This window comes from Schistocerca americana, chromosome 8 (genome assembly GCF_021461395.2).
Source record: "Schistocerca americana isolate TAMUIC-IGC-003095 chromosome 8, iqSchAmer2.1, whole genome shotgun sequence".
Taxonomy (NCBI): Eukaryota; Metazoa; Arthropoda; class Insecta; order Orthoptera; family Acrididae; genus Schistocerca; species Schistocerca americana.
This window is the reverse complement of record NC_060126.1, coordinates 437,443,537-437,468,375: the sequence shown is the minus strand read 5'-3', so window position 1 is coordinate 437,468,375 and position 24,839 is coordinate 437,443,537. Positions and strand designations below refer to the sequence as shown.

The 24,839-nt window shown below is 41.6% G+C and overlaps 1 long non-coding RNA gene across 1 annotated transcript in view; it reads right to left on the bottom strand.

The window, feature by feature from the left end:
• Positions 1 to 4,021: 4,021 nt before the first annotated feature.
• LOC124545326 overlaps positions 4,022 to 24,839 on the bottom strand; it is a 42,403-nt gene continuing 21,585 nt past the window's right edge. The window contains exons 2-4 of the long non-coding RNA XR_006967602.1: positions 21,315 to 21,416; positions 18,753 to 18,902; positions 4,022 to 4,235 (exon numbers count right to left, since the gene is read on the bottom strand). This is a non-coding gene — a long non-coding RNA (uncharacterized LOC124545326). The remainder of the gene's footprint in view (positions 4,236 to 18,752; positions 18,903 to 21,314; positions 21,417 to 24,839) is intronic.

Genomic DNA, 24,839 nt, shown 5'->3' with positions numbered 1-24,839 from the left:
AAATTTTCGTCTCCGTTCACTACCTGTATAATTTCTTTTATCTCATCATACATTTCATCAATTTCTTCGTCATCTGCAGAGCTACTTGGCATATAAACTTGTACTACTGTAGTAGGCGTGGGCTTCGTGTCTATCTTGGCCACAATAATGCGTTCACTATGCTGTTTGTAGTAGCTTACCCGTACTCTTATTTTTTTTTTATTGATTATTAAACGTACTCCTGCATTACTCCTATTTGATTTTGTATTTATAACCCTGTATTCACCTAACCAAAAGTCTTGTTCCTCCTGCCACCGAACTTCACTAATTCCCACTATATCTAGCTTTAACCTGTCCATTTCTCTTTTTAAATTTTCTAACCTACCTGCCCGATTAAGGGATCTGACATTCCACGCTCCGATCCGTAGAATGCCAGTTTTCTTTCTCCTGATAACGACGTCCTCTTGAGTAGTCCCCGCCCGGAGATCCGACTGGGGGACTATTTTACCTCGGAAATATTTTACCCAAAAGGACGCCATCATCATTTAATCATACAGTAAAGCTGCATGCCCTCGGGAAAAATTACGGCTGTAGTTTCCCCTTGCTTTCAGCCGTTCGCAGTACCAGAACAGCAATGCCATTTTGGTTATTGTTACAGGGCCAGATCAGTCAATCATCCAGACTGTTCCCCCTGCAACTACTGAAAGGGCTGCTGTCCCTCTTCAGGAACCACACGTTTGTCTGGCCTCTCAACAGATACCCCTCCGTTGTGGTTGCACCTACGGCACGGCTATCTATATTGTTGAGGCACGCAAGCCTCCCCTCCAACGGCAAGATCCATGGTTAAGGGGGGGAATGTAGATGTAGAAGTTTTATTACGCCAGTATGACATGACCTTCCGTCCGAAACAACCTACTAGGAAAAGAGGGCTTGCAATCGACCTCTGATTTGCATAAGGAGCGAAAAGGTTGAGAAAATTATACCAAAAGCACAAACCAAACTATGACAGATGCTTCCTGTGTGCATTTATATAGTTCATAGCTATAATGAGTTACAATAAAGTTCAGAAGTCGAATTCAAAGAAGAATGTATCAAGTCAGAGAAATCCTAGCCTTTACATTCGTATATTTGTAAATGAGGGTGACACTCGGCAAAATCTCTTTTAGCAGAACCCAGAGATAACAGTATAGTTGGACGAAGCGCACTGGACTCGGAGCGAGAGAAAATAAGCCTCATAAAGTGTGTCAGCGAGAACAAAAATAGTTAATGCTCTGCTAATTTCGAATGGAATTGTACCTTGTCGTACTTGTCATATACGTTAGCTAACGTTAGCTCTGACTTGTATTGAGTAGCAAAGAATGCATATATTTACAGATGCATGTGAAAGTCACCGAGAAATAAGACAGCTGTAAGGCTTTCAGTGCCCTATCACGTTAAAAGTTACTGTAACAAGATTTGTATAATATGTGGTACTGGGAGAAGAGTTTATCAAAAGAAAACTACATTATTACGGTTACACCCTTATCAAAAAGGAAAAATAAAAGTTAATTTTGCTATGGGTGACATATGGTCGATATAAATTACATTTATTGAAGTGACTCCAACAAACGGAACGTTGGAGAAGGAGAAATAGGATTATCCGTAGTTTCTGAATAAGTGACCTACAGTCTACAACGTCACGCTGCAACCGCATAACGATGAGCCTTGTGAGAGATGACTTTGGTCTACGAATCTCGGTGGATACTTTTCTGCTCATTTCCATCCATCATGGGTTAAAGATATTAAATATAATGTTATGTTACCTGTGTATTACGGCGCTTCAGAGACGTTATCACTGGCGTTAAAGCTGAAGGCCGCCATATGTAATATCGACTGCAAAGATTCAGAACATTGCCCCTTTGTCATAACATTCGTGCGATTTAAGCTCGAGTCAACACATCTAGCACGGTAGTATGTTAGGTTGTGGAACTGTATGCTGCAACGCTCTAATGTGCTTCGAATCGCTTATGTTGATAACTGGTATCTGAGTTTAACTTGCAAAATATTTTGGAAAGTGACAGTGGAGAATAAGTTAGAAAACAACGACTGAACGGGGGAGAAAGTTTTATAAATTTATAGAGTTGATATAGGCGTAAAAGTGGCGACGCTGTGTCGGATTTGCTTCGTTGTCTTTTATTCCTTTTGAGCATGAAGCGTAGGTTGGAGGCGATTTCCAACGTTAGTGGCATTTTAAGGTTTTTCCTATGACTCAACTCCACACCAGTCGGTGTATTTACTTTGAAGAATAAATAAGCAGTGGTCCAGTATACTCGTGTTAAGTTTTGCTTGTGGTTTTGAGAGGATGTAACTTAGATTAAGGTCTAGCTACATCAGTAATTCATACTAGTCAAGTGCGAATGAATTTCAAAATACAAATTAAAATTGTTATTACTTGTGCAAATTATTGTGATGCTTGGTAGCTAAAGAAAAGATAACGCTCTACAGGCTAGAGGCACAAACAAAAATAGCCGGTCTACAGAACCGAATCAGGTGTCATTGAAGTTAAATCTGTAATTTATTCACCTTTATTAAGAGAAACCAGCGCTGGTGAAAGTTTTGATGACTGTGGTTAATATGAGAACGCACAGCTATCTGATTATGTCGTCAATGGAGTAATAAAACAAAAAAATTCCAAGTGAGTTTTCCTAGAGGAATTATGTGATTATGACTCGACGGGTGGAAGTTTAATATTTGAGGAATTTAATGTTCCTGGAAAAATATATCATTTGGTCTCCATAGGCGTATCAGATACCACTTTCGAAAATATATGGGACAAAATGTGACAGAAACTAATGCACGTGTGTGTGTGTGTGTGTCCAGGTCCGACAGGATTCGCGCTCTTAGAGTTCCATACAAATAATTGTATTAATCCAGGCCAGGAATCGGGAATTTCGACTGGCAAGACGTCAGTCCCAAGAATGCCAGGACTTTCGAGAATGTTTTAATTTTAAGAGCGAAGTCAGACAACAAATGGCAAAAGAAATATTTTTGTGCGTGATATAATTACAAATTAACAAATTTCTGAATTTTTTCCTGTACTTGTACTGTGAAACCTTGCTTCTTGTCAAATTTGGTCATTCAGGGTCAACAGAAAGTACCCGATACGTTTTAGTAACTGTTTGCGAGTATCAAAATATGTGACATTAATGGCCGTATCTTTTGAGTACAATGTAATAGAAACTTACATTGATTACGCCCCCAAGGAAATGCAGACTTTAGTATGCGACATATATCTCAACTTGATACGTGTATCCGCTCCCGAGAAGGACAGACAGTCGGATAACAAATGATAGGGTTTTATTTTCGTGTGGTGTGATTACAAATTAACAATTTTCGGATTTTTTTCCTTTACTTGCACTGTGGAACCTTGCTTCCTGCCAAATTTCGTGACTCCAGGTTGACGGGAAGTAACGCATAGAAAAATGGTTCAAATGGCTCTGAGCACTATGGGACTTAACTACTAAGGTTATCAGTCCCCTAGAACTTAGAACTACTTAAACCTTACTAACCTAAGGACATCACACACATCCATGCCCGAGGCAGTATTCGAACCTGCGACCGCAGCGGTCGCGCGGTTCCAGACTGTAGCGCCTAGAACCGCTCGGCCACCCTGGCCGGCAGTAACGCATAGATTTCATTGAGTGACTTTGCAGGTATCAAAATACGTGACGTAAATGGCTGTATCTTTTGATTGCATTGACTCAGAAGCTTCAATTTTATGCTAAGCCTAGGAACCTTAGACCTTAATATATTAAATTAATTTCAACTTTATACATGTACCCGTTCCAGAGAAAAAGGTGTTTCTGTCAGTGTGACAGACAGACAGACGGACAAAAAACGAATCCTACAAGGGTTCCGCTATTACGGATTGAAATACGGAACCTAAAAAGCTGTTTCTCGTAGCCTCGTCACAGTGTCTCCCAAATGTTGTCGTCGTCCCACCAGATGAGGTCGTTGTTGACAGCAAATGGCAGAAAGGGAATAAATTAATAGTCCAACAGAGTTATGATTGACTATATTTATTTATTTATTTATTGTGACTCTTGAAACGCTGTGTTCTGAGCATACACTTCAGCATGCTACAAAGAAGCACATCGCCGCACAGATCTCCTATAACTGCGACGGCAACAGGGAATGATTGCCTGAACTTCTGACAACACGGCTGCCAACTTCTTTGGACCAACAGCTTGTTCTTGAAGATTACGGTTCCTAGGTCACTGTAGACACAATCCAGATAAAACATCATCTATCAGCAAGGGGAAAATTATTACAAGATATATATACATATAGACATACATATGCATTAAATACAAGGAAAGAAAACACCAGAAAACATGAAATAATACAGCCGACACTAGTGTGATTTACAGGGTCACATAAATTAAAACTGATTTAAGTCTATGAGGAGTGTGACAGAAGCAAGGAGAATGATTTTCTAATCTACTAATGAGAATGATTGTATTATCTACGAAAATTTTTATTTTTTTAAAAACAATACTGTCCCCTTCAAAGAAGTTGCCCTCGGCAGCTAACATCGGCGAGGTTGTTCCCAGTATTGGCATTGACGCGGGAATACTTGAAGTAGCAGAGCCTTTAGCATGTCGGTCACATTCTTTTCAACCTTCTCCAGAGTCTCAAAATGCCCTTTTGAGCCATTTCGTAATTTTGGAACTTGTTGTTGTTGTGGTCTTCAGTCTTGAGACTGGTTTGATGCAGCTCTCCATGCTACTCTATCCTGTGCAAACTTATTCATCTCACAGTACCTACTGCAGCCAACATCCTTCTGAATCTGCTTATTGTACACATCTCTTGGTCTCCCTCTACGATTTTTACCCTCCACGCTGCCCTCCAGTACTAAATTGGTGATCCCTTGATGCCTCAGAACATGTCCTACCAATCGAGCCCTTCTTCTAGTCAAATTGTGCCACAAACTCCTCCCCAATTGTATTCAGTACCTCCTCATTAGTTATGTGATCTACCCATCTAATCTTCAGCATTCTTCTGTAGTACCACATTTCAAAAGCTTCTATTCTCTTCTTGAGTAAACTATTTATCGTCCACGTTTCACTTCCATACATGGATACACTCCATACAAATACTTTCAGAAACGACTTTCTGACACTTAAATCAATACTCGATGTTAACAAATTTCTCTTCTTCAGAAACACTTTCCTTGCCATTGCCAGTCTACATTTTATGTCCTCTCTACTTCGACCATCATCAGTTATTTTGATCCCCAAATAGCAAAACTCCTTTACTACTTTAAGTGTCTCATTTCCTAATCTAATTCTCTCAGCATCACCCGACTTAATTCGACTACATTCCATTATCCTTGTATTGATTTTGTTGATGTTCATCTTATACCCTCCTTTCAAGACACTGTCCATTCCGTTCAACTGCTCTTCCAAGTCATTTGCTGTTTCTGACAGAATTACAATGTCATCGGCGAACCTCAAAGTTTTTATTTCTTCTCCATGGATTTTAATACCTACTCCGAACTTTCCTTTTGTTTCCTTTACAGCTTGCTCAATATACAGATTGAATAGCATCTGGGACAGGCTACAACCCTGTCTCACTCCCTTCCCAACCGCTGCTTCCCTTTCATGTCCCTCGACTCTTATAACTGCCATCTGGTTTCTGTACAAATTGTAAATAGCCTTTCGTTCCCTGTATTTACCCCTGTCACCTTTAGAATTTGAAAGAGAATATTCCAGTCAACATTGTCAAAAGCTTTCTCAAAGTCTACAAATGCTAGAAACGTAGGTTTGCCTTTCCTTAATCTTTCTTCAAAGATAAGTCGTAGGGTCAGTATTGCCTCATGTGTTCCAACATTTCTACGGAATCCAAACTGATCTTCCCCGAGGCCGGCTTCTACCAGTTTTTCCATTCGTCTGTAAAGAATTCGCGTTAGTATTTTGCAGATGTGACTTATTAAACTGACAGTTCGGTAATTTTCACATCTGTCAACACCTGCTTTCTTTGGGATTGGAATTATTATATTCTTCTTGAAGTCTGAGGGAATTTCGCCTGTCTCATACATCTTGTTCACCCGATGGTAGAGTTTTGTCAGGACTGGCCCTCCCAAGGATGTCAGTAGTTCTAATGAAATGTTGTCTGCTCCCGGGGCCTTGTTCCGACTTACCGGTCTTTCAGTGGTCTGTCAAACTCTTCACGCAGTATCATATCTCCCATTTCATCTTCATTTCCATTTCCATTTCCATGATATTGTCCTCAAGAACGTCGCCACTGTATAGACCCTCTATAAACTCCTCCACCTTTCTGCTTTCCCTTTTGGAACTTAGATCAGGTAAATAGAACAGAAATGCCTTTTGAGAATGATGGACGTGGTTGTGTAACGTGAGGTGTAATCACGATGCAACACCCACTTGTCTGCAACGTCCAGTATCACTCGATTTGCCCTTTCCCCAAGCCTTTCGAAGACATCTTTGTAAAACACTCGGTTGACTGTTTGTCCTGGACGAACAGTCCCACAAGAGCACGCGAACGTTTGATCTTTCCGTCGTTTCTTGAAGCTGAGGATCTCCATGAGCGAGGTTCATCTTCATCGTCTTGTCGACCGTCCTAAAATTATTGGTCTCAGCGAATGTTCTCCATAGGCCTGTTTCAACTTTTCAAAGCACGCACTTGCGGATTCCCCAAGTTTAACACAAAGCTTGATGGCATAACGCCAGCCGCTGTGGCCGAGCGCTTCTAGGCGCTCCAGTCCGGAAACGCGCTGGTGCTACGATATCATGTTCGAATCCCTCTTCGGGCATGGATGTGTATGATGTCCTTAGGTTAGATAGGTTTAGGTAGTTCTAAGTCTAGGGGACTGATGACCTCTGATGTTAAGTCCCATGGTGCTTAGAGCCATTTGAACCATTTGATGGCATAACGTTGTTCTAAATTCCCCTGTTCCATTTTCATAATACGCAACGAAACACAACCTCACTGATGGCGCTCCCAAAAATCACGTGATGGCTATACGGAACTGAAACTCAGACTGAGCGTCTGGAAGGGATGAACACACCGGTCTACACGTGTAAAACAACGAAGTGTTGCCAGATCGCTTGCATTGTTGTCAGTCTGATTACTTTTCGCACACACCTCGTACATTCGTAGTAGCTTATGGATAAAAAAGTTATTGGTGTTTTATACTATATCAATTCACTCAATAAACAGCGCATTTCTCTAAAACTTATGTCTCATAAAACGATTTGTGCACCATATAACAACAATAAGTGCGGCCTGTAACTTATGGCAGGTGGCTACAACGTTGGGATCATAGATTTACTTCAAAATTTGTACGCTTCTAGTTGGCCAGTAAAACAACATAATGTCCAAGTAATAAGGTGCACTAACCTGGAAATTCCGAGGAAACCGCAAGAGAAGTTGCACATGTCTATTATGTCATTTACAAGTTTGTGCGTAGGTGCCAGCCGTTATAGTTCATGGTGGTCAACCGGTTGGTGTGTGAGCTTCGTAAGATTACCGTGCTTCAAGTTAGGGTTCGACTCACGCTCAAACATAATTTTCAATCTATATTTTTTCATCAGTGATCATATTATTATATTTCTATCACATTTGAGAGGTAATATAATTAAAAAAACGTCACGTATATGCACCAAGTTTTTGTGAATTTCGTGTTATTTGACTACTTACTACTTTTAATTAATTATTATAACAAATATATTTGTAACAGTCGACAGGTAAACGAAGAAGCGCATACGTCCTGTGGCAGCACGAAAAGCATTGTTCAACATGGTGGCGTTGCTGTCAGGGTTCCTCCTACCCATAATCCGTAGTTAGCGGTCATCCAATGCAGTAGTAGCCGTTGGGCGGCCTGAGGGAGGCATGTCATCGACAGTTCCTGTCTCTTTGTATCTCCTCCATGTCCGAACAACGTGGATCTGGTTCACTCCGAGACGCCTGGACACTTCCCTTGTTGAGAGCCCTTCCTGGCACGACGTAAAATACAGACGCGATCGAACCGTGGTATTGACCGTCTAGGCATGGTTGAACTACCGACAAGCGTGCCGTGTATCTCCTTCCGGGTGGAATGTCTGGAACTGATCGACTGTCTAATAGGCGCTGCTCACGCACGGTTGTTTACATCTCTGTGCGGGTTTAGTGACATCTCTGAACAGTCAAAGGCACTGTGTCTGTGATACAATACCCACAATTAATGTCTATCTTCAGGAGTTCTGGGAACCGGGGTGATAGAAAACTTTTTTTTTATGTGTGTACTTTGCACCTCATGCTTCTAGCTGCAGACACAGAAGCCGGCTAATATCGCAGAATTTACACTTGTATTACAAAAATGAAGGCAACCTCCTGTTCTTCGACTACTGCGGATTTTAAACATCCTGACGATTCGAACGGCCGCCTCGTCCACGACCCTCTTGCAAAGCGCGAACGCTTACCAATTTTTTTTTCTTGCAGTTTGTTCCACATTGTTAGTTGTATTTGATCGTAGCGGACGTCACATGACATCCGTCGAAGTTAATTGTTGATCCTTTCACTCAGTATTTTTTTTTTTTTTTTATAGAGACCAGTCAGCTCTCTGACCGAACACGCTGAGCTACCGTGCCGGCTCATTTATCCACAATGATTTCGTACGGTCAGCGCATTCGCACAGATACATCACTTACATAACAGACGCATAAAACTTCTCTTGCGATTTCCTCGGAGTTGCTAGAGTAGTGAACCTTGGTACTTTCACATTATGTAGTTTTAATGGACTACTAGAGGTGTACAAAGCTTGAAGTAAATCCGTGATCCCAACGTCGTGGCCTTCCCTTGTGAGTGGTCAGCGTAGATGGCTGCCATGCGGAGGACGCGGGTTCGATCACAGTTACTGATAGGGAATTTTCCTTCGTGGGAGGACTGGTACCAAGTGCACTCAGGTTCGCGAAGCCAACTGAGGATCTGCGTGACGGAGTAGTATCGTCTAAACGGTGTGGAAAGCTTGAAAACATCTACGTCTACATAACTGCTCTTCAATTCACTGTTAAATGCCTAGCAGAGGTTTCATCGAACCACCTTCAAGCTATGTCTCTACCGTACCACTCTCGAACATCGCTGTGAAAAAAAACTTACTGTACGAGCTCCGATTTCTCATTACGGTGATCATTCCCCCCTTATGTAGATGAGTGCCAACAAAATATTTTTACACTCCTAGGAAAAAGCTGGTGATCGAAATTTCATGAGGAGATCCTGCCGCAACGAAAAACGCCTTTGTTGTAACGATTGCCATCCCAGTTCATGTATCATACCAGTAGCGTCGCTCCCCTGTTTCGCTATAATCCAAAACGAGCTGCCCTTCTTTGAACTTTTTCGATGTCCTCCGTCGATCCTGATGTGAATCCCACACCGCTCAGCGGCACTCCAGAAGAAGACGCGCAAGCGTAGTGTTGGCAGCCTCTTCAGCATACCTGTTGCATTTCCTCAGTGTTCTCCGAATAAATTGTAATCTTTGATTTGCTTTACGCACAACATTACGCCTGTGATAATTTTAGTTTAAGCTATTCTTAACTGTAAACCCAAAGTATTTAAATGAATTTACTTCAACAATGGCTCTGAGCACTATAGGACGTAACATCTGAGGTCATCAGTTCCCTGGAACTTAGGACTACTTAACCTAACTAACCTAACGAGATCACACACATCCATGCCCGAGGCAGGATTCGAACCTGCGACCGTAGCGGTCGCGCGGCTGAATTTACTGCCTTTAGATTTGTGTGATTTATCGTGTAATGGAAATTTAGCGGATTCCTTTTCGTACTCCTGTGGCTGACTTAACACTTGTAATTATTTAGAGTCGATCGCCACTTTTCGTACCATACAGATTTCTTGTTTAAATCGATTTGCAACTTGTTTTGGTCATCTCATGACTATAAAGCTGTAAATGACAGTGTCATCTGCAATCAATCTAAGATTGCTACTCAGATTGTCTCCTAAATCGTTTATGTGGATCAGAAACAGTAAGAATCTGTGACACTTCTTTGGGGGGACACCAGATATTACTTCTGTTTTTCTCGATGTCTGTCAGTCAGTTACTACGAACGCCCGGGAGAGCGGCATGCTGACCATAATACCGCATCCACATGACGCCGCGAGGAACAGGATGACACGGCGGCCGGTAGACTTCCGTTGGGCCTTTACGGCCTGGGCAAGGAGTTCCTTTTGTGTCATTAACAATGTACAGAAAGAGTACTAACAACAGAGAGGAAATGTCTTGCTAGAGACGGTTTGGCCTTGTGAGTCCTTAGATCTGTATATCTTTGATACCTCACTTAGGAACCATCTGTAGATGAAGTGACGTCTCTGAAAAAAGCTGGAACTGTAAGTAAATCACTGGGGATACACCATATTCCCTACAATGCTAAAGGGTGGTAGTTAGTCAACACTGTATCGCAACAACGAAGTATAGAAAATAAAAGTTTACGAAGTACAAATTTACTTATGCCTACATGAAGGGAATATAGTTTGCGGCCAATGACGCGTAAAATTTCCGAGGATAAAAAAAATTTCTGTAACAACGTACTAAAAATTTTTATTAAAAATGAAACTCCTCCAGCTGTAATTAAGATTTTATATTTATTTGGCTACTAGTTTCGACGTTGCGTCAACGCCATCTTCAGGCCCGTACACTTCGATGAAATCAGTTGTGTGTGGCTGAGTACTAGAAGTCCACGGTGAGACCAATACGTGCTCCACATGGATGGCGGGCAGTAACAATGTACAGGAAGAGTACTAAAAGCAACAGAGAGGAAATGTCTTGCTAGAGACGGTTTGATCTTGTTGCTGAGTTACTGCATTCCATCCATGTGGAGCACGTATTGGTCTCACCGCGGACTTCTAGTACTCAGCCACACACAACTGATTTCATCAAAGTGTACGGGCTTGAAGATTCGTTGATGCAACGTCGAAACTAGTAGTGAAATAAATATAAAACCTAAAGTACAGCTGGAGGAGTTTCATTTTTAATAAAAATTGTACCAGCTGTGTCCCACCTTATCCAGTTTAAATATGGATGTACGAAGACATACTAAAATTGAGTTAATCATTTATGTAGACAAACCTGGTTAACATGATTCTACAAAGCATCTTTTTTCCATACATTTTATAAACACAATCTGTAAAGATTCAAATGGTTCAAATGGTTCTGAGCACTATGGGACTTAACTGCTGTGGTCATCAGTCCCCTAGAACTTAGAACTACTTAAACCTAACTAACCTAAGGACATCACACACATCCATGCCCGTGGCAGGATTCGAACCAGCGACCGTAGCGGTCACGCGGTGCCAGACTGTAGCGCCTAGAACCGCACGGCCACTCCGGCCGGCACAATCTGTAAAGGACATTCACTAAAACGTAACTACCAACAGAAAAGAATTGCTGTGAAAAACTAATCGGCTAGCGTGTAAAAAACTATAAACGAGTTCAAGGGGCACAATAACTCGGTAACATGGCGTGAAAAGTATTTTTTATCCTGAAACCTTTTTGATCATTCTGAGAAAGTCGCCATCTTTTTTATCTGTTAATAAGAGGACAGATCCGTGAATTCAGCAGACGTCAAATCAACAGTTTTTCGGAGATATGCTGGCAATACTGGAATAATATGACACTCTGGGGAAGATACGTTAATGAATATAGCGCCGTAGACTTCCGTTGCCAGTGTGAATTGGCATAAAATCATGCTGGGTAATAGGCCGCCCCATTACGAAACACTACAAAGAACTACAATACCGTTTCGACTGCCTTTGCAACTGTCCTCTTCAGGGCACCTAACTGCAGTCAGTCTCTCTCAAGAGAACCGCTACCAAAATGGTTGAAACATCGTTGTTATGGTTGTTTCTGACGCTTCATAATGGTGCGGCCTAGTACACAGAATAATTTCATTGAAATACGTTAACTGAGCTTTTCCAGTTTCTCGGTTCCACGGATGAAAGCATCTAATGTGGGTATTTGCCAGATTCTTGATCACGTATTTGTTTGTTTGTCGTATATTGTAGTCTATTACCTAATGTTCTATAACAGATTGTACTTTGTCTTTACATCTCTATTTCTATATTTACGTCTGTTTATACAATAGCGATGCTACGATTATCAATAAAGCAGATCGTTAATATTATTAGTAGTAGCACTACAACTAGCTCTATCAGTAACATTATTACTCCTACTATGGCTACTAGGTTTACAAGTATCTATATCCCCCATAATGAGCGATGGTTACAGAAGTATCAGTCCTTATTATGATCACTGATCACTACGAACCATTTATGAAGTTTTTGCGCCAGCGGTTCCTCAGTGTCACTCAGTGGCTCATCGCTTCATATTTGGGCACTGCAGACATTAAGGTGAAAGAATCTGTTTTTGAGTTCCTCCTCTTCTGGGTGGGTAGCACTCTGCACATTCTCGTCTACATGAGAGATCAAACAATGATGGCTCTCTGGGGTATTTACTCTATCGTAGTCCCACATGCCCAGAATTGTAACTACACACTCTGAATTTCATCATCATTCGCAGACCATGAGTGGCTGCACAAAACAGTCACAGACGACTAATCATTTTGAATAAATAGTTCAGCCACCTAAAAGTTGTATTCTGCGAAGGTGCATATTCGATTTGACAGACTGAGATGGCACTGCCATCTAAAGCGAAAGAAAATCCGTTGAATAAAGAGAGTACTTCGGCAAAAATCCTAGTTTTCGTTTTATATAATCGTAACTTTTCAACAACGCTATAATCCTCCATAAAGATCCGCCTGATTAGCTGAGTGATAACGTGCTCGCCTCCCACCCAAGAGGGCTCGGGTTCGATTCCCGACCATGTGGGACATTTCTTCCGCTCAGGGACTGGGTGTTGTGTTGCCCTCGTACCATTTGGCACTGAGCATTATGGGACTTAACTTCTGAGGTCATCAATCCCCTAGAACTTAGAACTACTTAAACCTAACTAACCTAAGGACACCACACATATCCATGCCCGAGGCAGGATTCGAACCTGCTACCGTAGCGGTCGCGCGGTTCCAGACTGTAGCGCCTAGAACCGCTCGGTCACTACGGCCGGCTCAGTTTTCTAAAGTCGTGAAATATACAGTTACGATTTTAAACATTTCTGTTTCATTCTCCTGGCATTCAAATAATCCAGGTGACTATTTGCGCAAACTCCTTTGCATGTGTTCGGTGTCTCCCGTTAACACGACCTGGCGTGGATCCTATACATCTAAACAGTACTCATTGATACAAGTGCCCCTGAGGGGCAGCAGGTCGTAGGCACTCTGCAGCTTGTATATGCCTTGTGTGTTGCCTATAATCCAGGCATCTGTTCGTATGCAAGGCGGTAGGTGCAGCAAAATTTAAGTTCTGGCTCGCTTCGAAAATTCTCACTGGTTAGACAAACTCATTCTTTTCTTGTTGTAAACCTCTCTGTCATTTTACTGGGTAGACGGTAAGCAGCACACCTGGTTGGTACACCCAGATAGTTCGATGAAACTTCACCAGGATCGGTGAACACTAAAGGATGCCTAGTCTCAGAGAACAATTTGTCTCTAACAAAAGTTGTTCCCCATTACGTGATCTATCAGTGGTACATGTTTGATGCTAAGTCTTTGAATTATGCCGTATAACATGAGAAACTGTCCTATAAGAGTCCCCGATTGATACTAGTTGCTAGTCCAGCGCCTTTAAACGCCTTTCTATTCAGGGTAATATGTCTACATGACACTGAATCGATATCCATCAAAAAGCCTAAAAAAAGAGGCAAAGCATTTTTTTCGCTCACAGTCTATGGCTCCGGCTCTACTTTAATTGCTTTCTATCGATTTATTTATTTTGGCTTTTGGCAGCTTTGACTATACAGCCAACGATAGTAATAATTGTACAGATATAACATAAATATTTGATTTAAATTAAACCGACATAATGTAAAGACTGTTGTAGAAGTACAAAATACTAAGGAGACTGCGTCACTCACAACTCTGTTTTTAGAATGATTTCATACTGAGTATCTTATTCAAGACAGTTTGATTCTATACAAACAAATACAAAAGCCTCTAATTTCAAAAATATACAAAGGTCCTTCGTTTTCTTTTTCCAGCTACTAGGATGTCTCTGTAAGATTGGGGTACTCCTTTTAAATCTGTATATCAGCTTCTTTAAAGTATTCCTCTATCAAATAGAACCTACTTTCATCGAATCTGCAATGTAGGGAGTTAAGGCTTGTAGGTAGGGAAACCCCTTGCAACCAGTTCTTATTTGTTCTTTCTGTACGCCAGTGTCATATGATTCAGACAGCCCATAGCATCGTGAACCTAATCTCAACTTCCAGAAACCATGTGCCAGAAACAAACATCTTGATTGCGGAACTGATTTTATTCCCTTATTTATTTATGACACGCGCCTAATACAAGGCATCTTCAAATTGACCAGTATAATGTTGGTAAGTTGGTTTTCGGTGCCACGATCAAGGTATCAGCAAAAATAGACTGCCCTCGTTTTATATATAGTGAAAGAATAGTCTCAATACAGCGCTTCAGACCGAGGAACGAAGAACGTTGCCTTCAGCGTGTTTACAATATGACGGACTATGTACTATGTTAAAAAATGGTTCAGATGGCTCTGAGCACTATGGGACTTAACATCTGAGGTCATCAGTCCCCTAGAACTTAGAACTACTTAAAGCTAACTAACCTAAGGACATCACACACATCCATGCCCGAGGAAGGATTCGAACCTGCGACCGTACTGGTCGCGCGGTTCCAGACTGAAGGGCCTAGAACCGGCTATGTGCTGTGTATAGGCCTGATCTTGTCTTGCATCCACTGGTCAATGCTACACAGACCTACAAGTTTATCGGGCGTTACGCTTTCAGTATATGACGTGAGCACGTACTTGTTTCTGTCTATTTTACCACATAGGATGAGGGCAGAGTATTTTTGCCGATTCCTTAATCGTGGCACCCAAAACACACCGACACTGTACTGGTAAATCTGAAGATGCCTTGTATTTGCCGAAAGGCTGTTCATGAACAAATGAAGCAAAAAAATCAATTCTGCAACCAAGACTGTTGTTTTCACTACATTCTATATATTGGTTGCTGTACAAACACGCCATGAAATGGAAATAATTCCAGAAACTTGCATTTTTATTAGATGTGAATGCGCTCGGTGATAACCGCAGCCCAGCCTCATATGAATAACGGACGTCACGTGACTTTTTCTTAGTTTCAAACTGTCGAAGCACGGTCGAGGAATGATATCCGGTTGTATGGCCTCGAGATATCTGTCCTTACGTTGCTGAGGTATACGTCATTCGTCGTTCCAATCATGGTGGGCAGCTTTCTTCACCGTAGGTTTGAAATCAATGTGAGGGATTGGTCTTAGATGCAGTTGGTCTTAGATGGAATTTGATAAGTGATCGACTATTTCACTATGGAACATTAAATGATCTTTTATCCAGAGCAAATGTGCTCGAGGTCATTTATCACTGAAATGTGATGGTCTCCAATACATCCAACCAATATCTGAGATCTGCTTAGTTATAATTCCAGTCTTGGACCACAATGTTTATTTGTAATGGTTCAAACATCCATGCCCGAAGCAGGATACGAACCTGCGACCATAGCGGTCGCGCGGTTCCAAACTGAAGCGCCTAGAACCGCTCGGCCACACCGGCCGGCAGCCCACTTCATCGTTACCTCGGAGATGCTGTGTCCCATCGCTCGTGTGCCGGCTGTACCACTACGTTCAAACTCAGTTAAATCTCGATATCGTTCCATTGTAGCAGCGGTAACCGATCTAACAACTGCGCCAGACACATGTTGTCTTATGTAGGGGTTGCCGATCGCAACGGTGTATTCTGCCTGATTCCATGTCTCTGTATTTGAATAAGCGTTCCTAGCGTTTCTTTAGCAATGCAGTGCATATCCATGGTCACCTAATGGAGTATTATGAGACAATTATTTTGTCCACTGCAATATCTCTTGGAAAAATGTTATTACAGAGTTGTGGACAAACTCTCTTTACTCCCCTTACAGTAATAGCGGTTATTAATTTCATTAATCAAGAAGTCGAATATTTCGCACGACTTAATGTCAACGGAAAGACAAAGATCGCCTAAAGCGTTCCCGCGCGGCAACCCACCAAACGCCAGGGTGTCGCACTCCCGACTTTGAAGGCGTTCTCCGATACCTGTTGGCGGTATTGCTACTGAGATTATATGCATACAGCGCCTAAATAGACAGTGCCACGTAGGAAACACCTCATATCCGAAGGACACTTCAAAGGTACTCATCCTCCCAACCCAGGAAATAGTCTCTGACTTCTACACATTAATGATTTATGTAGAAGGCAGAAGGCAACCACTGGCTAGAAACCGTCTGACAGATCGGACTGAAATCGGGAAAAGAGTCAGACGGGGTTTATCTTCATAAACTGTATTTACCATATATGTCTAAGAGTAGATAACGAAGACGGTAGAAGTAGAGAAGGAGGCAACAAGCGTAGGAGGGCGGAAGATCAGCTGCATCAGATTTGATGATGGCATGGTACTGTTTGGGTATGAAACAATATCTGTTCAAAGAACACTACCAACGCTTGAAGAAGGAATGCAAGAGGACTATAATGAAAAGGAAGCTTTCCACGCTACAGTACGCTTATTATTCAGGAAAATGGGGTTAGAGTTACCGAAAAAATAGTTCAAATGGCTCTGAGCACTATGGGACTTAACTGCTGAGGTTATCAGTCCGCTAGAACTTAGAACTACTTTAACCTAACGAACCTAAGAACATCACACACATCCATATCCGAGGCAGGATTCGAACCTGCGACCGTAGCGGTAGCGCGGTTCCAGACTGTAGCGCCTAGAACCGCTCGGCCACTCCGGCCGGCTGAGTTACGGAAAAAGTTAGCTAAATGCATCGGGCGGAGTGCTTTTCTGTATAGCTGAGAGAGATGGACATTGAAGAAGACAGAAGTAGACCAAATTGAAGGATTCGAAATGCGGGGTTCGATGGGAATAGTTAAAATAAAATAGGTGGAAAAAGCGAAGAATATTGCAGTGGCGCAGAACGGAGAATTCCCCCATCCTTTAAAAAGGGAAAGCAAACTAGGTAGAACAAACGCTGTAATGAAAAGGAATTCTAACCACAGCCGTGTAAGGTACAGAAGGAAGTAGGAAATATAAGAACAAAAATTTGGAAGAAGTGAAGAGAGAAATTTACCAGACTACGAAGCAGTTGGCCAGGGACAGGAGCAGATGGAGACAGCAATGGTGTCAGGAACCTGCCAATAGCTACACCTTATGAAGACGATGATTACCCATTCTACCAGCTATATCGTCACCTTAAATTACGAACCCAGTAAACCTGCTAGCCTACTAACCACAGTAATACCACCCTCGTTTCTCGATGTCCCAGCCAATATATATGGAATAAACACTTCCTAGCCCAACATCACGCCCAGTACTCCTATAATGATCCATCTATTGTCACATTGGGCTTCATAGGTCATAACCGCAGGGGGTACTCTCCAGATAACTGGCTGTCTGAACCAGAAGTCACCGTACTGTGTGCCCAGTGGTTTGTAACTTACACGGCTTACATGTTTCCCCATTTATTTGTGCTAAGGAATCAATTCACGTCCAGGGTAGAGTATAATAATGACGCACCCTGAATTATTCAGTTAGATAATTTCATTTATATTTCTACCAGTGTTGCTTCTTTAGGAATTGAAAGTACTACATTCTTTGTTTGATAGGGTAGAAATATACATCTACATTCGTGAAAAGCTTGGCATTCGCGACGTTTAAGTCCGTAGGAAGGAAAACCTATTGTAAGGAGAAAGGAGCTATTACGCGAGAGAAAGCATTCGGTTTTCCATTCGATGATTTCTTTCTGAGCCGAATGAGGGGAAAAAATAAATAAAAAAGTAATAAACGCGACATAAACAAAGCTCTGAAGCTCAAGCAAAATTCTCAGTAATGGTATTCGTAGAAATAATTCAAAAGCCAAGATCGCTTAAATACTGTTTACTTGATAACCGGTTTCAACACACTAAAGGTGCCCTCATCGGATTTGAACTTAGATTAACATTTATAAATCATTTGGATACAACGATACACGAGGCGGACCAGCTGATATAAAATCATTGTCACAAATAAATAGCTGTTCTCATGGTCATTCTTTTCCATAAGACATGTATAACTGAAGTCACAAGATTTGGTTCATCTGTGTGTGTGTGTGTGTGTGTGTGTGTGTGTGTGTGTGTGTGTGTGGTTTTCGGGCGCTAAACAGCATGGTCATCAGCACCCAAACGCATAGAAACAGAAACACATGCGGTGAAGGGACGAAGACGGACAGCGAACAAGGAGAACGGCTAAAAGACACAGGCTTTTCCTTTTGTTTCCTTTCCTTTTTTTAGTGCGTTCCTTCTCCTCTTGTTTTGCCTCTGTATGTGAGGATTTGGAATTTTGTTCACGACCGCTGCTCTTTTAACAACGGTCGGCATCACACTGCCTTATTCCAGCTAGTCCGCCTCATGTATCGTTATATCCAAATGGTTTATAAATGTTAATCTACGTTCAGATCCGATGGTGGCACCTTTAGTGTGTTGAAACAGGTTATCCAGTAAACAGTATTTAAGCGATCTTGGCTTTTGAATTATTTCTACAACAGAGTGATCACCCCACTACGCACTATGTGTTCACTGCAAAATGGTGTTCGTGTTTACCGGTATGCATGAACGTTTCGGCCGTCTCAGCTCTTCAGGCGCTACCAGGAGGGCAGGCCTTCCTGGAGCAGAACGCCTGCTGCCCGTCGGCGCTACAGCGGCAGCTGTTGCACTAGTTCTTGAACGTCGTGCCCGGAGTACACCTCGCCTCTGCAACAGAAAACGAGTTTATTCAGTGCTGTGAAGACTCCGCCTCTGTTAACACGCCATTGCAATAGCTTTCCACCGAATAAAATGAAAAGATGTGCCACGTAACCGAACGGTGCACCGATAGACGCTCTTTCCGCCTTCTATTATTTGACTTCTTTTAGTGGATGCCTACGGAATGTATTAAAGGTTCTCTCTAAAAATACTGTTAACCACTGTTACTTTTGTAGCGTTCAAAATTATTTGAAAGAAAATGCACTTTACACTCACTGTCTGTATTCATTCACTATCATCGTAAGTTGTTGGTTAGCAGTCACCTTTTTTTTTTTTTTTTCCCATCAGTCTACTGACTGGTTTCATGCGGCGGCCCGCCACAAATTCCTTTCCTGTGCTAACCTCTTCATCTCAGAGTAGCACTTGCAACCTACGTCCTCAATTATTTGCTTGACGTATTCCAATCTCTGTCTTCCTCTACAGTTTTTGCCCTCTACAGCTCCCTCTAGTACCATGGAAGTCATTCCCTCATGTCTTAGCAGATGTCCTATCATCCTGTCCCTTCTCCTTATCAGTGTTTTCCACATATTCCTAAACAACACATAAACACGAAAGTTGTTAACGTTCTGTGACTGTATTACATAAGCATAATTTGCGCAGCGCTCTTCAAGTGTCATCTTACGAGTGATGGTATGAACATGTTACTATTGCTCTGTATTACATTTAACTTCACGTAACTAATTTCACTAAGCACTTCAAACTTTCTGTCAGAGATTTCACTACATTCTGGCTGTAGTACTTGCGCAAGACGTGTGTGTACCGTTCGGTTGTTTGGCCACATCAGCCCTTCCTATTTACAGTTACGCGTTTTTTTGGATAGTGTGCTTTCCTTTTGCGTGTGAAGTTACTTGTGTTGTATTTATCTACTTTAATATTTATGAGGGAGATGGTATTCGTGTCTATTTGCTGGATTTGAATGAAAATTACATAAATATTAGAGGGTAAGTTAGTGGAAGCAGAAGTGAAGTATTCTGCCCTTTGGCTGTGGCAGAGTATAATAAAATAATGGGAGGAGTGGATAGTTTTGATCAGCTGTGTGAACGGTATGCTGTAGGCCGTCGTCCATGGAAGTGGTGGCACAAACTGTTTTTCTTTCTTGTGGATTTGGCAGTTATCAATTCCTACGTTATTTGGAAGCTACAGAAGACAGAAGCAGACCAGCTAACATTTAGATTGCACTTGGCAAGGCAGCTTATCTCTGGCTTCTCAAGTCGTAAGAGAAGAGGACGGCCTGTTCATTTTCAAACACCAAAAACAGGTGTGTCTGGAGTACCAGATGAAGTTTGTCTGGAGAAAGTTGGAACTCATTTCCCCACAAAAGGTACAACAAACAGAAGATGCCGCCAATGTAGCACCGAGAACAAAGAAAAGAGAACAAAAATAATGTGTAGCAACTGTCGTGTACCTTTGTGTGTAGCACCAAGCTTCTCTAAGTTCCATAGTACATCACCTTAGTGAACTCAAAGGACAGTATGAACTAATACAAATATAAATGTAATGTTTAACATGTTTTTGTACTAAAAAATAAAGGAAATATTTTTTTTTTAAATTAGCAAGTGAAGTTACTCCAGAGTTCGGTGGGAACAATAGTTCCCACTAATTTTTTTTTTTATACTCATAGGCTAAACTCTCACTTTCAAGATTTAAACTATGATTTTATGAACGGTTTCGTAGCCCAATAAAGTGTTCATAAATAGTCTACAATTTCCGGAAATAATTTGGTCACTAAAGGGATAAATAAGATAGAAAGAACCCACCGATGATGGTGATATTTTTCGCTGACAGTAGTTTTGGGAATAAGTAAATAAATATCAAAAAGTGTTTTGCATCAAGGCGGACTCACAATTCCTGTATTGTTGCTTTTCTATACTAACACGGACCAAATGGAAGAGTTCCAAGATAAAGTTATTGTGAAAAACCTTGCTCAAATCAAATAGCGCGGAAATTCTCGCTTCATGTTGTCCACGACATGCTTGGTGTTACAAGCATCATTAAAAAATAAAATTATAAACAGCCGACCAGTTGCAATGGATAAAGAATTCTTTACCTAGGTTTCAACAAATTTAAATTTGTCTTCTTTAGAAGGTGGCAATTTTACATTAGTATGGACTAATGTACCATCGCCGTTTTTACAAATGTCGGCATAGATCCATTTGTCAAAATTAAAATATAGCCCTAGAAATAGGGTTTGTCACGTAAATATAAATTAGTACATGGATTTTACAGAGCTCACAACCGAAATATCATTAAAAAAATTAAAACGTAAACAACTGCAACGCATACAGACTAAAAATTCGTGTGCCGTGATAGTAATGAAGTGTGCATGAGCGCAAAGTGAGGTGGACATTGTCAGACACTGACCTCTCTTCCCGATGCAGCCCCTGCGCGTGCACGCCCACACTCCAGTCGGGGTGCAGAAGCACGTGTTGCACGCCTGCATCCTCTGCTGCCCGGGAAAGCACCCTGCAACACAACACAGCGGCTACGGTCACTACAGGTGTAAGTGAGGTGGCCGTAACTCCGGGCTACATTCACCGTCCCCACTCTGCCAGTACATCCTTATCTGTTGTACCGTAGCCGCGCGGTTTTGAGGCGTCATGTTACGGACAGTGCAGCCGCTCCCATCGGAGGTTCGAGTCCTCCCTCGGTCATAGGCATCTGTGTGTGTGTGTGTGTGTGTGTTGTTCCTAGCATAAGTTAGTTGACACTTATTTATGTACTGTGTAAGTCTAGGGCCCCTTAGGAATTCACACACATTTGAACATTGGTTGTACCATAATGACGCATTTCATTTCTTCAGTGTCTCATTAACTGTTGTAAGTTACATGATCATTTAGCAGCCAACTTGATTATGAGCATCTTCTTACTACGTAGCAGTAAACACCCCACTCCTGATCTTTAAAGAATCGAGCTCGTATACATAAAAATGACCAGTGCTACAGCTTGCGTTGGTGCTGTTTCTCGGTTTCCGCCCTCTGTTGCAGGTCAGACGGTATCGTTTAGTTGGCATGGTAGCAGTTGTTTGTCTTCTTCTCGTGTTGACTGGCGCCACTCGGTTTCGCAAGCATTGCCTGTCCGCTAGTGGCAGCAGCTGCGGTTATCGATAAGTAGTAACTGTTGCCCTATCTTTGGGGCCACGTCGTAGTTTTTCCGGGTCGTGTGAGTGTGCCAGTTCAGTTGGGGACTCAGGAGGAGCCAGGTCCAAGCAGTGCGTGAACTCACCGGGACCACTGGTGGCACACATGGACTGCCGGAAGTAAGGGCTGTGGCCACGAGGGTGCATGACCTTGTCGTAAACCGGATCCAGTAAGCTTTAAGATGAGCGCATTTCAATCCAAGTAGAGAGCAGTCAGTCACCCATATGGGCCCATAGTATGTATGTGGTGTTATGAAAGATTATCATTGCGCCGTCAAGTGCAAATTGGTGGATCTGCATATCGCTTAGTACTTGAAGACCCTACTGTGTTAAAAGCACTTGGCTCGATGATTAGATGGAGTGGTCACTCAACTGTGAATTAATGAAGCAGTGAAGAGATTTGTTTCATTGTGCCAACTGCCGTCTGAGTCGTCACAGTGAGTTCAATGTGCGTTTGTGTGCCTAATGAATTTGATGTCACCCATTTGGTACTTGGTTTTGGCCTTCAGAGTGGTATTTTTTATTTATTGTTGGGTCTGGAATTAATGTTTTAAAAATAAATGTGTAACTGTAAAGGGCAACCAATAGTAGCTGATTACAGCCCCGTCCACAATCGTAACCGAATCCTGCCTTCCCTTGACTACCACCAGGTTTCAAAACAGCTTCATTCTCTGATTACTTTACAAATGATCTGATGTGTTAAATATTTTGCGATATGCATGCAGGCGAGAAAAAGTTTATACAAAGTATGAAATTATGTGTACAGTTTCTTCGAAGTCGCTAAGTGTTCTCATACCCAGATACTGAATGAGCACAGTTTATGTAATTTACCCGCCGTCAGTTACTCAGTCACAGTGCCTCAAAATACAGCACACAGTTTCTAACTGTAATGCTTGTCTTGCTGTATTAAACCTTTGACATAAGACTATACGCCATAATTGGTGGATCATAAAAGCGTTTATAATTTTTAAATTTGGCCAATAGTTATATTTGGCAATGGAAATCGCATTATTGTCGCCACTGTAAGCCGCCAGTTAGGCCGCCTGCACCTGTGACCGAGCACCAAGAACCACATTAGCCGTTTAGTAATGCAAATAGTGAGTATTTACGACGACAGCTATGGAAACGTGTGCTGAAAAATGTCATAATGTTGAAACACGTATGTAACATAGCAGCGATGGCGAGGCATTGTAGCATCTGTGACCAGAGAGTATGCGCTTGACCGCGCGAGTGTTGCGAGCGGGTCTCAGTCTGTCGGTTAGTCGTTGCGAGTCTGTAGCTCTGTCTAGTTGAGGGCAGTAGTCTGTCAGTAGTCGTCGCGAGCAGTAGCTCTGTTCAGTGGCGTGCAGTACGCTAGTAGTCGTCATGCAGAGCGGTCGGTCAGTGGTAGCAGTCCAGTGGGATTGCGTGATGTGGTCTGGGGACAACACTGGTCAAGATGCTGAATGAGGTATACTGTTAATTAAGATAATCATCGGATAATGTAAAGTTTAACTATTGTAACTAATTTTCAACAAGTGCCCCCAATAATAACTTTGATTTCAAAAGCAATTTTACATAAAATTTTCATTTAATTGAAGTAACTATTTCGTTCCACTTCCCTAAAAAAAAAATTCAGTTTTCAATTAGATTACAAAAAAAAAAAAAAAAGGGAATATTATTATTTGCAATGCAGTTCCTCCAAGCGGTGCGCAACAACAAGAGCAGAAATTTGACTAGGTGTTGCAATGAGGTAAGAATTTAATTTTGATTTTTGCACAGGGCCAAAGACCGATATTTCGGTTTAATTGAATCATTATTATCATTTTTCTGAGATTTTTCTTATCACTGAATGGACCTTAATTTTTATGAAGAACTTATACTTGAGTCAGATTGCGATTCTCACTTTTATTGTCATTAAATTTAATTGCTAGGGAGGTTACGTTTGGCTCCCATTTCTATTAAGTATTGTCATTTACATTCATATAAAATTTTTGTGGGGAGGTTACACTTGGCGACACCCAGTCCAGGATCGAATTTCGTTGAGAATCTTTTGAGCGACAGTCAGATATCTGCTCTTATTTGCTTAGGTATAATTAGGATTTGGCGCAACGCTTTTATTAACTTGTGACTTTCTTTCTACAGGTCAACGGCAATTCGTTGCTCTATTGTATTTGTGTGTTGCTTTTGCATTTGTGCTTATTTGTTTTTGAATAATTGTGACTATTGTAAAAATGCCGCGAAAGACTGTGAATAGTGTATCGCGAGGTATTGTGAATGAATTTACCGACTTAAACAACGTGATTGATAATAATTTTGACACGCAGAGTAATGATGACAATCCTGCGTTCACTAACAATCAGTGCATTCCAACTACTAGTGATGACTTTTACCTTAATGATGAACAAACGAACCCAATTGTCTCGTCTGTTAATTTGACGACAATTGATGGCGCGGAGCGGTCTATAGTAATGAGCGCTGCCGAGCCTAACACACCCGGTTTGAAAAATTCTCGTGAAAGTGGTCAGTGTACCGAAAATACGACGGACTCGAGTGAGAAACCTTTTTGTAAATTACAGAATGACCAAATGGTCACACAAAACGCGACAATGGCAAATACACCGTCAAACAGTACAGAGAATAGAGCAGGTAATGCTACTGAGGCTGAAATTATAGCATTATTGCTACAAATGATTAAAAAACTTGATGAACAGCACAAAGAATTTATAGAATGGAACAAAGAATTTTCTGAAAGTCTTAAACAGCAGAAC